Here is a 14,988-nt window from a genome sequence, read left to right as displayed (position 1 = left end):
TTTGCAAGGCAATGGGGTTAAGTGGCTTGCCCAAGGCCACACAGCTAGGTAATTATTAAGTGTCTGAGGCCAGATTTGACCTCAGGTACTCCTGACTCCAGGGCCGGTGCTCTATCCACTGCACCACCTAGCCGCCCCAGGAAAGATAATTTTAAAGAAATGCATGAAGGAATGTGTAAAACATAGTCATGTGCCAGGATATAACATAGCAATAGGTTACTTTCTAGAAATGGATGAAATGATATTATATGAAAGAAAAATGGGCAAGAATATGTGAAGAGTACTTTGAAATAAATAATAGTTGACAAAAGGCAGTTTTACAGAGATGGAGTTTTAGCTCCATCCATATAGCAATACATAGAGCACTGGGGAGGAGCAAATCTGGACTGGTTTTTGGAAAGCCATTGGTTAATCTTATGATTTGCAAAACACCTGACCTACACCCTGTAGACAGGTTGTCCCCAAAGTCTTAGTACCGTTTTCCAGGTTTAATAGTTATTTTATTTAAGTTTTATTACCTTAAGTGTACACTAAGACTTCTGTAACACTGTTATTTGAGTTCCATTAACCTCTGCGAGGGAGGCAATTCACACATTATTATTCTCATTTTACACATAAGAAAAAACAGAATCAGATCAAATTATTTGCCCATGGTCAGATTATTATTAAGTGTAAAAGGCAGAATTTGAATCCAGACCTTCTTAATTCCAAGTCCAGTATATCCATTATGCTACTGTCCTTCCCAGTATTCTCTGACCCTCTGCTGGGAATGTAGCTGAAAGATATATTTTTAAAAGAGCCATGTATTACCAATCATATTATATATACATATACATATACATGAATAATATGTTATAAAATAATTTGAAATTTTTTGCATATCCTAGTAACTAATTAAGAGGCCTCAGAACCAGAGAATACTTTGGTAACTTATTTTTTTCAAGGGCAATCCCTTAAATGAGAAATAAGAGAAATAAGAAATCAAGTGGAAGATATATTGGATTTCTAAACCTAAAAAAGAAGTTGGAGACAATGATGATTCTCCTGGGAGGACAGGAATAGTTTCTAAAATAGACTTAACATTAGCCTGAGGGCACTCTGCCATTCTTTGACCAGTCTTGTCAAAGAAATGCTTCAAAGCTACTGCAGCCTCTCAGACTGGAGCTGAGATGGGTGGTGGCTACCCTGAAGGGATGTCACCCAGAAGCAGAGAGAGGAGACAACCTCAGAAGTCACAAGCTAGGGCCAGTTAGGTGGTACAGTGGACAGAGCACTGGCCCTGGAGTCAGGAGGACCTGAGTTCAATTCCTGCCTCAGACACTTAATTTCCTAGCTGTGTGACCTTGGGCAAGTCACTTAACCCCATTGTCAAATAAAAATTTTAAAAATAATCAAAAAAAAAAAAAGAAGTCACAAGATCATCAGAAGTGCACAACCATGAGACCAGAAGAACAGTATCCAGTAACAACCAGGAATGATCTAGCTTGATGCAGTTCCTCGTAGAGATTGCACATCTAGGAAAGACTATAACTCCATTCAGTCCAGAGGGGAATGAGTAAAACAGAAGCATTACAAGAAGACACTGATAGTTCTGAATTATCAGAGGTATGATTTGCCTTTTCCACACACGTGCCTTAGTGATCAACAAAGATGGAGGGCTGACTCTTTCTCCCAACCTTCTCTTATTTATCAAAGAGGCATGACAAAAGAACAAAACTACAGTAGGGATTTTAGAGCTTATTCCTTACTACCTCAAATTTTTTTTCATAAATTATGTCCTTTAAACATAAATTATGTCAAGGGCTTTTCAGCTGCCTCACACATACAACACCCCTTAACCTCTTGACCCACAATCCCCTTTATCTTGTTTCTTTTGAATACTAGGTAAAAACTTCAAGACTGGACTGTAGCTGGGACAGCCAAGAGATAGACTATCTGTCAGTCATGTGTGAAAAAGAAAAAGAAGGCCTCCATCATAGGATTAGTGAGACTGGAAAGGTAGAAAGGGGTCAGGATATGAAGAGCTGTGAAAACCAACAGAGGATTTTATATATCTAATCCTGAGGGCAGTAAGAAGGCTGGAGTTTGTGTGGTTGTATGCATGTATGCATGCATGTATGTATGCATGTATGTATGTATGTATAAGAGTTATGTTCATACCTGTGTTTCAGGATTGACTGAAATTGGAAAAGACTTGAGGCAGACAGATCACTTAGCAGGTTATTTCAATATTCTAGGCATGAAGTGATGAGGGGCTGGACCAAAGCTGTTTTTACAGGATTTAACAATGGATAGGGGAGGTAAGAAAGAATAGTTCAGGATGACAAAGGATGCAAACTAGGGTGTCTGAAAGGGAAGATGATACCTTCAAAATTAACAGGAAAGTTAGGAAGAAGGAAGGGGCTTAGAGAGAGAAAAATAGTGAATTCACTGTGGACATGTATTTAAGATGTTTATGAAACATCCAATTGAAGATGTCCATTAGGCAGCTGGAAATGCAAGACTAAGTAAAAGTCAACAGCAAGGTTAGGGATGGATAAGATCTGAGAAGCATCAGCACCAAAATGAAAACTGAACCCATGAGCGGTGATGAGATCACCATGCAATAGAGTAAAAAGAGAAGAGGACCCAGGACAAAGCTTTGAGTGATTCCCCATGGACATGAACTGGATAAAGATCTAGTGAGGGAGATTGAGAAAAAGAGGTCAAATAGGATGGACTAGTGCCATGGGAACCAAGAGAGAAGAGAGTATCGAGTGTCAAACACTATAGAGAGGTCAAGAAGGATAAGGTTTGAAAAAAAGGTCCACTAGTTTTGGCAATCAAATGATAAATGATAACTTTTGAGAGAGTAATTTCAGTTGAATGATGAGTTTGGAATCCAGACAGCAAAGAATTAAGAGAGTAAGAGAAAAAGAAAGCGAGGCATTGATTGTAAACAGGCTTCAAATGGACTTTAGACACACAAAAAAGAAGAGATGTAAGAGAATAGCTGATGACACTGTACAAAGTAAATGAGGGGTCTTTTTTTTAGTATGGGAGAGACATGAGCATGTTTGTAGGCAACAGGGCAGCATCCAGGAAACATATGCAGATTAGTGAGAAAGTAGGGATGGTGAGGAAGGGATGGAAATAAATTGCAGGAAAAATATGAAATGAAATGGGCTTACTGGTGCATATTTGCTTTTGCAAAGACAAAGGCCACTACTTCATGTGAAATGAGTGAAGGAGGAGATACTGGCAGAAGGGATATAAGTGATGTGAGTTGAAGAACTGGGAAGAAGAGGGTCTTCTCTTTGAATGGCCTCAATTTTTTCTATGAAATATGGAGAAAAGTTCTCAGCTAGCAGAATGGTTGGCAAGAAGGGATCCCTGGGAGTTCTGAGGAGGCAGTAAAAAGTTTGGAAAAGCTGCTATAGTGAGTGAGATAGTGAATCAGTTCAGGATGTATTTATGCCATGCTGCAGTGAGGACCAAATTGAGATTTTGTAACGTAAATTTGTAATGGAATCAGTCAGCATGGATTTGTAGTGAAAAACTAAGGATGACAAGTTTCCAATAGGAACACACAACCAGTCCAAAAATTTCAACTCCACAAGACAAGAAAGAATACAAGAAAAGTTCAGAACATTTGAACATAGGGAGAGAGGGGAGAAATGCCAAACAAAAGAATCCACAGATTACCCACAGGTAGGAAAAAACCCTAATGCCACAAACTCCAGGATATAGATAGAGATAGAGATAAAGATAGAGATAGAGATAGAGATGAGATATAGAGATAGAGATAGAGGGGCGGCTAGGTGGCGCAGTGGATAAAGCACTGGCCCTGGAGTCTGGAGTACCTGGGTTCAAATTCAGTCTCAGACACTTAATAATTACCCAGCTGTGTGGCCTTGGGCAAGCCACTTAATCCCATTTGCCTTGAAACCCTCCACCAAAAAAAGAGATAGAGATAGAGGTAAGTATAGGTATAAGTACAGGTACGGCTACGGCTACGGCTACGGCTATCCATATCCATATCCATATCCATATCCATATCCATATCCATATCCATAGATAGTGGTTAAATTTAGCAAGTTCAATGACAAACAATAGTTTCTGCAAGCAATCAGGGAAAAGACCTTCAAATATAAGGGAAAGAAAATTCAAATAAGACTAGTCTATATAGAAGGGAATGAAATATTAGGTTCACCCTGAAGTTAACTATCAATTTTTTTTTAAAAGATGCACATTCAATATAAAAGAGGTATTTGGGGGAGGCTAGGTGGTGCAGTGGATAGAGCACCAGCCCTGGAGTCAGGAGTACCTGAGTTCAAATCCAGCCTCAGACATTTAATAATTACCTAGCTGTGTGGCCTTGGGCAAGCCACTCAACCCCATTGCCTTGCAAAAACTAAAAAATAATAAATCAATCAATCAATAAACAAATAAATAAATAAATAAAAGAAGTATTTGAAGCATTCCTAAAAAGAAAACCAGAACTGAACAAATTATCTTTACAAATACTTTAGACAACAAATAAAACAAAAAAAATAGCAAAATAGCAGAGATGTCTTTCTAAAGTACACAAGAAGAATGAAATTAAAAATCAAAAAGAAATTCTCTTAGAGAAATAGACCTAAAAAACATGGATTAGATTTCACAGTACATCATCTTCAGTTAAGTCATTATTTTTGTGGGACTGAATTACAGAATAAAGGGACAGAAAAGGAAGAAGATAAAGGAGAATGTGTGATGTATATTAAGGCAAAGGCTAACAAGAAAGGGGAAATAGGAGCAGTCTAGGCAGCTAGAGCACTGACCCTGGATTAAGGAGGGCTTGAGTTCAAATCCAGCCTCAAGTGACTTGACCTTGGGCAAGTCACTTAACCCATTGCCATGTCAAAAAAAGGTAGGAGGGAATAACTCAAATAAAGTGAGGGGCAAAGAGAGGGATTGAACTGGGATGGGGGAGGGGAAGTCTTGTTTTAGTACTGAGTTGGGGTATTGATGAATATTTCCATGGAAAATATTCTAGAAATAATCTATAAAGGGGTTAAATTAGCCTTACTACTGGTACAATCTGCAAGGATTTGGTGCTTAGAGAGACTACTCATTCTGTCTCAAAAGGAGACTCAGAGTTTCTGGAGGTAACTGATACCACTGAAGAGTGGAAAGACATAGATCCAGAAAGGAGATGTCAAGCCAAATGGAAAAAAATTTACAATGAAGAGGGCAAAGGTTAGTAATGAGATACACAATAAGAGGCAAAGGAAAATCCCTCCTGTGGGGCAATAGCCTCTCTATCACCCAAAGGAATTAACTTTTATAAGAGTGAGGCATTATACAAAAAAGCAGGCCGCAGACCAAGATCTCTATACCAGAGGACTTAATATAGCTTGGCATGTTGATTAACTGACAGATTTACAAAGCAAAAACTACAAATTGCTTAGAATAGGGATCCAAAATGGGTACTTTGAAAGTGTTCTTTTTTTTTTGACTTGTTTCTTTTCATTTTTATTTTAATAGAGAAAAAAAGCACAAAATCCCATAAAAGCCCTTCCTTCCTTCCCCTTCAGGACTCCTTCCCCACTACTGGGAGACAGATCCACTTCACTCAGCTCTTAGACCAGCTTTCTCGGCATGCATCCTGACTACAGAATCAGTGGTAGCCATGGTACTGTCAAATTTACAAAGTACATAACTCAGGCACTACAGGACTAAGAAGAATGGGATTCTGGGGACTCAAGGAACTCGGAAGCATTAAAGGAGGACTAAAGAAGTATAAGGGGACATACTAGGTAGCATAGTGGATAGATCACTGATCCTGGAGTCAGAGGACTTCAGACACTTAATAATTACATAGCTGTGTGACCTTGGGCAAGTTACTAAACTCCATTACCTTGCAAAAAAAAGTATAAGGGTCATGAACCAAGGAATAAGAGTCTAGAATAGACTAAAAGAAAAAATAAATAATAATGAGAATAAGGGAGAGAAATCCTACTTAGAGAAAGACTCAGAATTAAATTTAAGTACAAAATAAATTGAAGGGAGGCAAGGAAAAGAGGTTCTATTTAACTGAAAGAGAGAAAAAAGAGAAGAATTAGCTAATTAGATAAAAGGAAGAAGGAAAAAGGAATGAATGAAAACTAGGGAAAAATATTAAATGGGAAGGTAGAAGCCCGAGGGTAAAGGGAAGAGAATAGGGTTGCCTTAATGTACATTAAGCTCATTACTATTCAATAGTGTACTAAATAATAGTAATAGGAAAGAAAAAGAAATTGAAGGAATAAGAATAGACAATAAGGAATGAGGTTTGCTTAGAGAACCATTAGAAGGTCAACTAAAAAATTACTCAAAACAATTAACTATTTCTGCAAAGTTGCACAGTATTTTTTTTAATATTACCAACAAAACCCTGAAGAAAGAGAAAAAGAAATTCCATTTAAAATAACTACAAATAGTAGAGGGTGGAGTCAAGATGGCAGAACACAGGCAACAATCCCTTTGAACTCTTCCAAAATTCCCATTCATACAACTTTAAAATAACTCTTCATCAAATTTTGGAGAGGCAGAGCCAACAAAATGTCAGTGAGAAACTTTTCCCACCTAAGACAACTTAGGTGGTCAGCAGGAGAGGTCTGTGACACTGGGGTAGGTGGGTGCTGGCCTGGAACACAAGTAATTATGATAGCAGTAGCAGCAACAACAGTAACAACTTTAGTAGTTTTAGAACCAGAGACAGGAAAAGAATTAAATAACTGATCAAATCCGGCCTCAGACACTTAATAATTACCTAGCTGTATGGCCTTGGGCAAGCCACTTAACCCCATCTGCCTCACAAAAACCTAAAATAAATAAATAAATAAACAAACAAACAAATAAATAAGTAAATAAATAGAATGTAGATAACTTATCAAGAAAGAATTATAGTGGATATTTTGCTGTTACTTGGTTCGCATGGCAACTACTGGAAACTCTATTGCTTATATGAAGTTCTGGGTCACAGTTCTGAGCAGGGAGGATCAAGCACAAGGGAGCAGGGTCCTTAGCATAGTTCAAAGAAAGGAGAACTAGTACTTAGAATTGTTGGGAAACAGGGGTCCTTCAGTAAAGACCAGAATGCAGACCAAGAAAGCAGTGACCACACCTCTCTCTGGATCACACCACCGTGAAAGCTCCAAAAATATTCCCACCTTCAGACTAGTTCTGAAAACAGTAGCAGGAAAAAAAAAACCTGAAGCTTGGGAGAGTGCCTTCCCTCCTCAAGGTGAGCAGAGCCCAGCTTTAACATAAAGTTCAGAGTTAAGAATTAAGCTGGGGAAATGAGTAACTACTAAAACAACCCAAAAAATGCTACTTCAGTGACAGGGAAGATCAAGACATAAATTCAGTAGAAGACACTGATGGGAAAACAGCTGTAGCCAAAGCCTCACAAAAAAATGCTAATTCGACCCAAGTTCAATAAGAAAGAGATAAGTGTGATCAAAAAAATTGGGAAAAAGAAATAAGGATGAAACAAGAAAATTATTAAAGGAAAATTAACCCCCTAAATTAGTTCCAAAAACAAAAACAAAACAGAGAGAAGTTTAATAAAAGATATCCCCCCCAAAATATTGAAGAAAATAACATCTTAAAGAACAGAATTCAGGGGGGCTAGGTGGCACAGTGAATAGAGCACCAGCCTTGGAGTCAGGAGTACCTGGATTCAAATCCGACCTCAGACACTTAATAATTACCTAGCTGTGTGGCCTTGGGCAAGCCACTTAACCCCATTGCCTTGAAAAATCTAAAAAGAAAAAAAGAAAAGAAATTGGTCTAATAGTTTAAAGGGGAGAGGGAGGAGGGGAGACAGATAAAAATTCATTGAAGAAAAGAACTCCTTAAAAGTAAAATTTGCCAAATAGAAAAAATAAAAAAGTTCACTAAAAAAATTCTTATAAATTAGAACTGGGTAGCCAGAAAGAAACAATTAAAATATCATAAAGCCACAGTCAGGATCACACAAGATTTAGCAACTTTCATATTAAAAGATCAAAGGGTTTGGTACAGGATATTCTAGAAGGAAAAAGAGGTAGGATTACAGTGAAGAATAACCTACCCAGCAAAACTGAGTCTAATCCTTTAGTGGGAAAAAAAATAGATATTTAATGAAATAGAGGATTTTCAAGTATTTCTGATGAAAAAACCAGTTGAATAGAAAATCTGACAGCAAAATATGACTCAAGAAAAGTATAAAAAGATAAAACATGAAAGAGAAACCTAAAAGATTCAATAAGGTTAAACTGTTTACCTTCTTGTATGAGGAAATGATACTTGGAACTCTTAAGAACTTTTTCATTATTAGAGCAGTTAGGAGTATACATAGAGGGCAGACATGTGAGTTGACTATTGTTTTTAAGTCATTTCAGTCAAGTCCAATTTTCCATGGTCCCATTCTGGGTCTTTCTTGGCAGGGATACTGGATTGCCTTTCTTTCTCCAGATCATTTTCTAAATGAGGAACTGAGGCAGAGTTATATGAGCTGCAGCTAGTAAATATCTGATACAATTTGAATTTAGGAAGATGAGTCCTCCTAACTTTAGGCTCTATACACTGTGCCACCTAACTGTCATGAGTGATTATGATGGGATAATTTTTTTTAATTAAGAAGTGAGAAAGAGGGATACACTGGGAGAAGTGGGAAGGGAGAGGAAGAATGTAGAAAATTATTACACGTAAAAGAAATGCAAAAGGAAGAATTTGCACAGGGGAGGGGCAAATGGGAGGACATGATAGACAACACTTTAACTTTTATCAAAATTAACTGGAAGAGAGAATAACACACACACTCAGTAGAGTAAAGAACTCTATCTCGCCCTAGAGAAGGGGTGGTGGTGCTGTTAGAACAGAGAGGAAATTAAGGGAGGTGGTGATAAGAAGCAAAAAAGAAAAAAACTTTTGAGCAAGTACGCATGAGGGGTGGGGGAAAGGTAAATAAGATGGAGAAAAATAGATAGTAATCATAATGGTGAATGTGAAGAACTCACCCATAAAATGGAAGCAGATAGGAGAATAGAATAAAAGCCAGAATCCAACTGCTTACAAGAAACACACCTGAAACGGAGAGACACAGAGAGAATCAAAGTAAGGGCCTGGAGCAGACTCTATTATACTTCTGTTGGGAGTGGGGTGGGGGAATAAACAGGGATTGCAAACATGATTTCAGAAAAAGCCAGCAATAAATTCATAATTAAAAGAGATAAGCAGGGAAATGACATTTTGCTAAAAGACAATAGAGTAGGGGCAGCTAGGTGGTGTAGTGGCTAAAGCGCCGGCCCTGGAGTCAGGAGTACCTGGGTTCAAATCCGGACTCAGACACTTAATAATTACCTAGCTGTGTGGCCTTGGGCAAGCCACTTAACCCTGTTTGCCTTGCAAAAACCTAAAACAAACAAACAGAAAAAAGACAATAAAGTAGTATCAATACTAAACACATGTGCACCAAATGGCATAGTACATGAATTCTTAAAGGAAAAATTAAATGATTTACAGGAGGAAACAGACTTTAAAACTATACTTGTGAAGGACCTTAACTTGCCTCTCTCGGAATTAGGTAAATCTAACCATAAAATAATATGAGGAAGCTAAGAGGGATATAATTGAGAAAAAATAAAATCAGACCAAAAAATGTTAAAATAACTAAATTTAGGAGATGCAACTAAAGTAATTCTTAGGTAGAAAAAAAAATATCCATAAAAACATACATTAATGAAATAGAAAAGTAGAGGATGCATTTTTTAAAATTAGAAAGCCAAACAGCCTAAAATAAGCACCAGAGTAGATATTAAAAATTAGAAAATAGACAAACTAAAAATTAAAATAACTACAGAAATGATAAATGTTAATAGCAAGTTCTTTGAAAAGATTAATAAAATTAACACTTAGCTAATATGATTAAAACATAAAAGGCAGAAAATGAAATAAACAAGATGAAAAAAGTATGTGTCCTGGTCACATGATCTATTTGAGTGCCTTTACACAAGTGTACCTTAAGTGTCTTCATTTTTTCTGTTGATAGTGTATATACTAATAGGAGAGCATGCATGATGTTTTTCAGGAAACTGTCCTATTACCATTTCTATTATTATGATATTTTATTAAATATCTTTGCTTTGTCTCTTATGGGCAACTCATTAAATATATCTTTTGGGACAGTTCACAAGATATGATTTCTTTTGATGGAACATAGTACCTTTTTTTTTAATTTGTTTTTTGAGGGTGTTTTTAGTCAAGGCAATGGATTTACGTGATTTGCCCAAGATCACACAGCTAGGGTCACATTTGAACTCAGGTCCTCCTGACTCCAGGGCTGGTACTCTATCTACTGTACCGCCTAACTGCCCCCATAGTACCTTTTAAAATTTATTATTGTATTATCCAATTACATGTAAAAATAATTTTTAACATTCTTTAAAAATAATTTTTGTTTCAAATCTCTCCCTTTTCCTTTCTCCCACTCTTCATTGAGAAGGCAAGCAAGCTGACATAGGTTATAACCTATATATAAACATGGAAAACATATTTCAATGATATTCATCATTGTAAAGCAAGATTAAAAAACCCAAGAAAAATAAAGGAAAAAGTATGCTTCAATATGCATTCAGACTCCAGTAGTTCTTTCTCTAGACTTGGATGGTCTTAAGTTCTTCAGAATTGTCTTGGATCATTGCATTGCTAAGACTAGCTATGCCATTCCACAGTTGATCATCATATAATATTGATATTACTGTAAACAATGTTCTCCTGGTTCTGTTCATTTCATTTTACATCAGTTCATCTAAGTCTTTCCAGGTTTTTCTGAAATCTGCTTGCTCATCATTTCTTATAGCACAATAGTATCCCATCACAATCATTTACATTCATTCATTCCCCAATTGATGAACATCCTCTCAATTTCCAATTCTTTGCCACCACTTAAAGAGCTACTATAAAATATTTGTACATATAAATCCTTTTCCTTTTTTTAAAAAAATCTTTTTTGGAAAACAGACCTAGTAGAGATATAGCTTGGTCACAAGATATGCATGGCTTTATACTCCTTTGGGCAAAGGTCCAAATGGCTCTACAAAATAGTTGAATTAGTATAACACGATCCCAATAATGCATGTGTCTCAATTTTCCCACATCCTTTCCAATATTTGTCATTTTCCTTTTCTGTTGTTAGCCAATCAAATAGTGTAGAGTAATAACTTAAGAGTTGTCTTAATTTATATTTCTGCCATCAATAGTGATTTAGAGTTATTTTTTATATAACTAGACAGTTTTGGTTACTTTTCTGAAAACTGCCTATTCATATCCTTTATTCGATTGTACAATGACTCATTTATATAAATTTTACTCAGTTCTCTATATTTGAGAAATGAGGTCTTTATCAGAGAAATTTGCTATAAATTGTTTTTCAGAGTTAGGATTAGATGTTTTTCCATTCTGCTTTCCTCATTTCTTCTATTCCTTGTTTCTTTTCACCCTGTTCAATCTGTAAAGTTCTTTGCTTCTTTTTACTTCCCCCAATCTGTCCTCTCTTCTATTCCTTCCCCTTTTATCCCATTCTCCTCGTACTTTTCTGTATGGTAAGAAGGATCTCTATACCTGAGTGTGTGTTATTACTCTTTTGAATCAATTCTGATAAGAGTAAGGTTCATGCACTACCCCACACCCATATTCCTCCATCTTCCTCTAACACTCTTAACATCTCTTTTATATCAGATAATTTACCCCATTCCATTTCTCCTCATCCCTTACTCTCAATGTATTCCTCTTTCTCATCCCTTAATTTTATTTTTTAAAAAAATCATGCCATCATATTCAACTCACATCCATTCCTCCTAAACATTCTTCTCACTGCCCTAATAATGAGAAAGGTTTCAGGAGTTACAAGTATCACTGTTACATGTAGGAACATAACAGTTTAACCTTATTGAATCCCTTATGATTTCTCTTTTCTGTTTAACTTTTTATGCTATTCTTGAGCCTTGTGTTTGAAAGTCAAATTTTCTATAGTTCTGATCTTTTCATAGAAATGCTTGAAAGTCCTTTATTTAACTGAATTTTATTCCCTCTTCCCACCTACACCCCCACCCCCACTGCCCTGGGGCATTATATTTAATTTTGCTGGGTAGGTAATTCTTGGTTGAATTCTTAGCTCTTTTACCCTCTGAAATATATTCCAAACCCTTCAATCCTTTAATGTAGAACCAACCTCCTATTCTTTTGTTATACTGACTGTGGCTCCATGATATTTGAATTGTTTCTTTTTGGCTGCTAGCAAAATTTTCTCCTTGATCTGTGAGTTCTGGAATTAATTTATTATATTCTTGGGGAATATTTGGGGATTCTCATTAGATGGATTCTTTCCAGTTCAACTTTATCTCTGGTTGTAGACTGTTAATGACAGTTTAGCTGGATTCATTTCTTGAAAGATGTCATCTAGACTTTTTCTGATTATGGTTTTTGGGTAGTCCAAATTTTTTTTTTTTTAGGTTTTTGCAAGGCAATGGGGTTAAGTGGCTTGCCCAAGGCCACACAGCTAGGTAATTATTAAGTGTCTGAGACTGGATTTGAACCCAGGTACTCCTGACTCCAGGGCCAGTGCTTTATCCACTACGCCACCTAGCCGCCCAGTCCAATATTTCTTAAATTATCATTCCTGGATCTACTTTGCGGGTCAGTTGTTTTTCCAATGAGATATTTCACATTTTTTTCTATTTTTTCATTATTTCAATTTTGTTTGTTTCTTGATGTCTCAGTCATTAGCTTTCACTGGTCCAATTTTAATTTTTAAGAAATTTTCTTCAGTGATCTTCTGTAGCTCCTTTTTCATTTGGTCAGTTTATTTCTAAAGTTCATTTCTTCATTTAATTTTTGTACCTCTTTTTTCATTGGCTAATTTTAATTTTTGGGTAGTTCTTCGGTAAATTTTTGCATTTCTTTTTCCAGTTGACCAATTGTGCTTTTCAAAGCCTTCTCTTCGTTGGATTTTTGTGCCTCTTCTTGCTATTTGGCTTATTTTTTTTTTAAATGTTATTTTCTTAAGTATTTTTTGCACCTCCTTTTACCAAGTTATTGTCTTTTTTCATAATTTTCTTCCATTACTCATTTCTCTTCACAATTGTTCCTGTACATTTGATTTCAAAAACTCTTCTTGAATTCTTCCATGGTCTAAGACCAATTCACATTTTTTTTTCTTTTTTGTTTTAGTTTTTGCAAGGCAATGGGGTTAAGTGGCTTGCCCAAGGCCACACGGCTAGGTAATTATTAAGTGTCTGAGACCAGATTTGAACCCAGGTACTCCTGACTCCAGGGCCAGTGCTTTATCCACTGCACCACCTAGTGGCCCCCAATTCACATTTTTCTCTGAGATTTTGCATATTGCTGTTTTGACTTTGTTGTCTTCTTCCAAGTTTATTTTGATCTTCCCTGTCACCACAGTAACTTTCTTTAATCAAAATCTTTTTGTTTTTGTCCATTTTTCCAGCCTATTTTTTGACTTTGAACTCCATGCTAAAATGTGTCTCTGCTTCCAGGGAGGAGTAGGAACTGACTCAAGCTTCAGAGTTTTTATACAATTGTTTTCAGAGATAATTCTGGGGACCTGTAAGTTTCTGGTTCTTTCAAGATGATATGATCTAGAGAGAGGTGTTTACTGTTCTCCTGGCCTTGTATTCTAGTCTATAACTCTGAGGAGCAGCTGAAATCTCTGGTGTGCTAGTATTCCTTACCCTGGGACTATGTCCTAGGATGGTGACCCGGATCCAAGTACGGATCATGCAAGAGTCCTGCCCAGAGTTCCAACAAAAAATCCCTATCTGATCCCCTTATCATTTCTAGATTGAGAGGTCTGGAAACCAATCCTGTTGCCTCTGATTCAGTCACTCCCAAGGACTACTGCCAGTTTATGTTAGACTTGAGTTCTATTCTTATTCCTGTGCATTTTCCCTGATTTAAAATAATCAATTTCCTGTTTACCTTCTAAGTCAGAGGTGTCCAAATTTTTAGTTCTTCTGGGCTTCATCACCCAACAAAAAATTGTCAAGGGTTTCCATAAAAAATTTAATATTAATTTAGGATAATCATAACAGATATTAAATTCTATATATGGCCCTTGATAAGTTTTTGTTGGGAGATATGGCCCAGAACTAAAAGGTTTAACATCCTGGTTTTAAATTGTCTGAGATTGGAAAAATTGCTTCACACCATCCTTTTGTGGGTTTTGCCTCATCAGAATTGCTTTGAGGTATTGTTTGAAGTTGTTTGAGGAGGGTCTGGGCAAAGCTCATTTGAGTTCCTGCCACTTCTCCACCATGGTGGTTCTCTGGCCCCAGCAGTATATCTTAAAATTCAAGATAGTTTCTGGGTAGACTATACACGATGCTTAATACCACTTGGATTTTAAAAGGTTGGAATTAAGACCCTGAATTTTTGCCTTATTTGTTAAGTCTGTACAAGATTCAATAAGCAAAGCTGAACTTGCTGCGGAAAAAATCCAAAAAGAACACATCATTGAATTACAACATCAACTGGCAAGTAGTTCTCTCTAGGCTTCCATAGGCCAAGGTTCATAACCTTATGGCCTGGAGCATATCTCAGAAACTTGGCTGTCATCTAGGTGGATGAGTTCTGCAAGATATGTCTCAATTTGTAGGATCCTTGGCACCTTGTCTCCTTCCCTATTACCAGCCCTTTTACCTCCCACCTTTATAATGCATATTCTCTCCTAAGTGTCTTTGGTAATACTTCTCAGGTCTTATCAGCCAAACTATTTACCAGTTAACAAAACTGGTAAAAGACAAGACAAACCTCAAAGAATACATATCTTACAGCAAACTACCAGCTTGGTTTCTCCAACTTTAGAATGAGAGAATAAGCCTCCAAAATCTTCTATGTTAAATAATTCTTCCCAAACCAAGGAATTTATATGCCTATGACTCTAGCCAGAGAGAAATAAGTCTTCATTGATCTGTAGCAAGG

This window comes from Macrotis lagotis, chromosome 4 (genome assembly GCF_037893015.1).
Source record: "Macrotis lagotis isolate mMagLag1 chromosome 4, bilby.v1.9.chrom.fasta, whole genome shotgun sequence".
NCBI classification, from domain to species: Eukaryota; Metazoa; Chordata; class Mammalia; order Peramelemorphia; family Peramelidae; genus Macrotis; species Macrotis lagotis.
The sequence above is the reverse complement of the archived record's forward strand: the minus strand, read 5'-3'. Positions refer to the sequence as shown.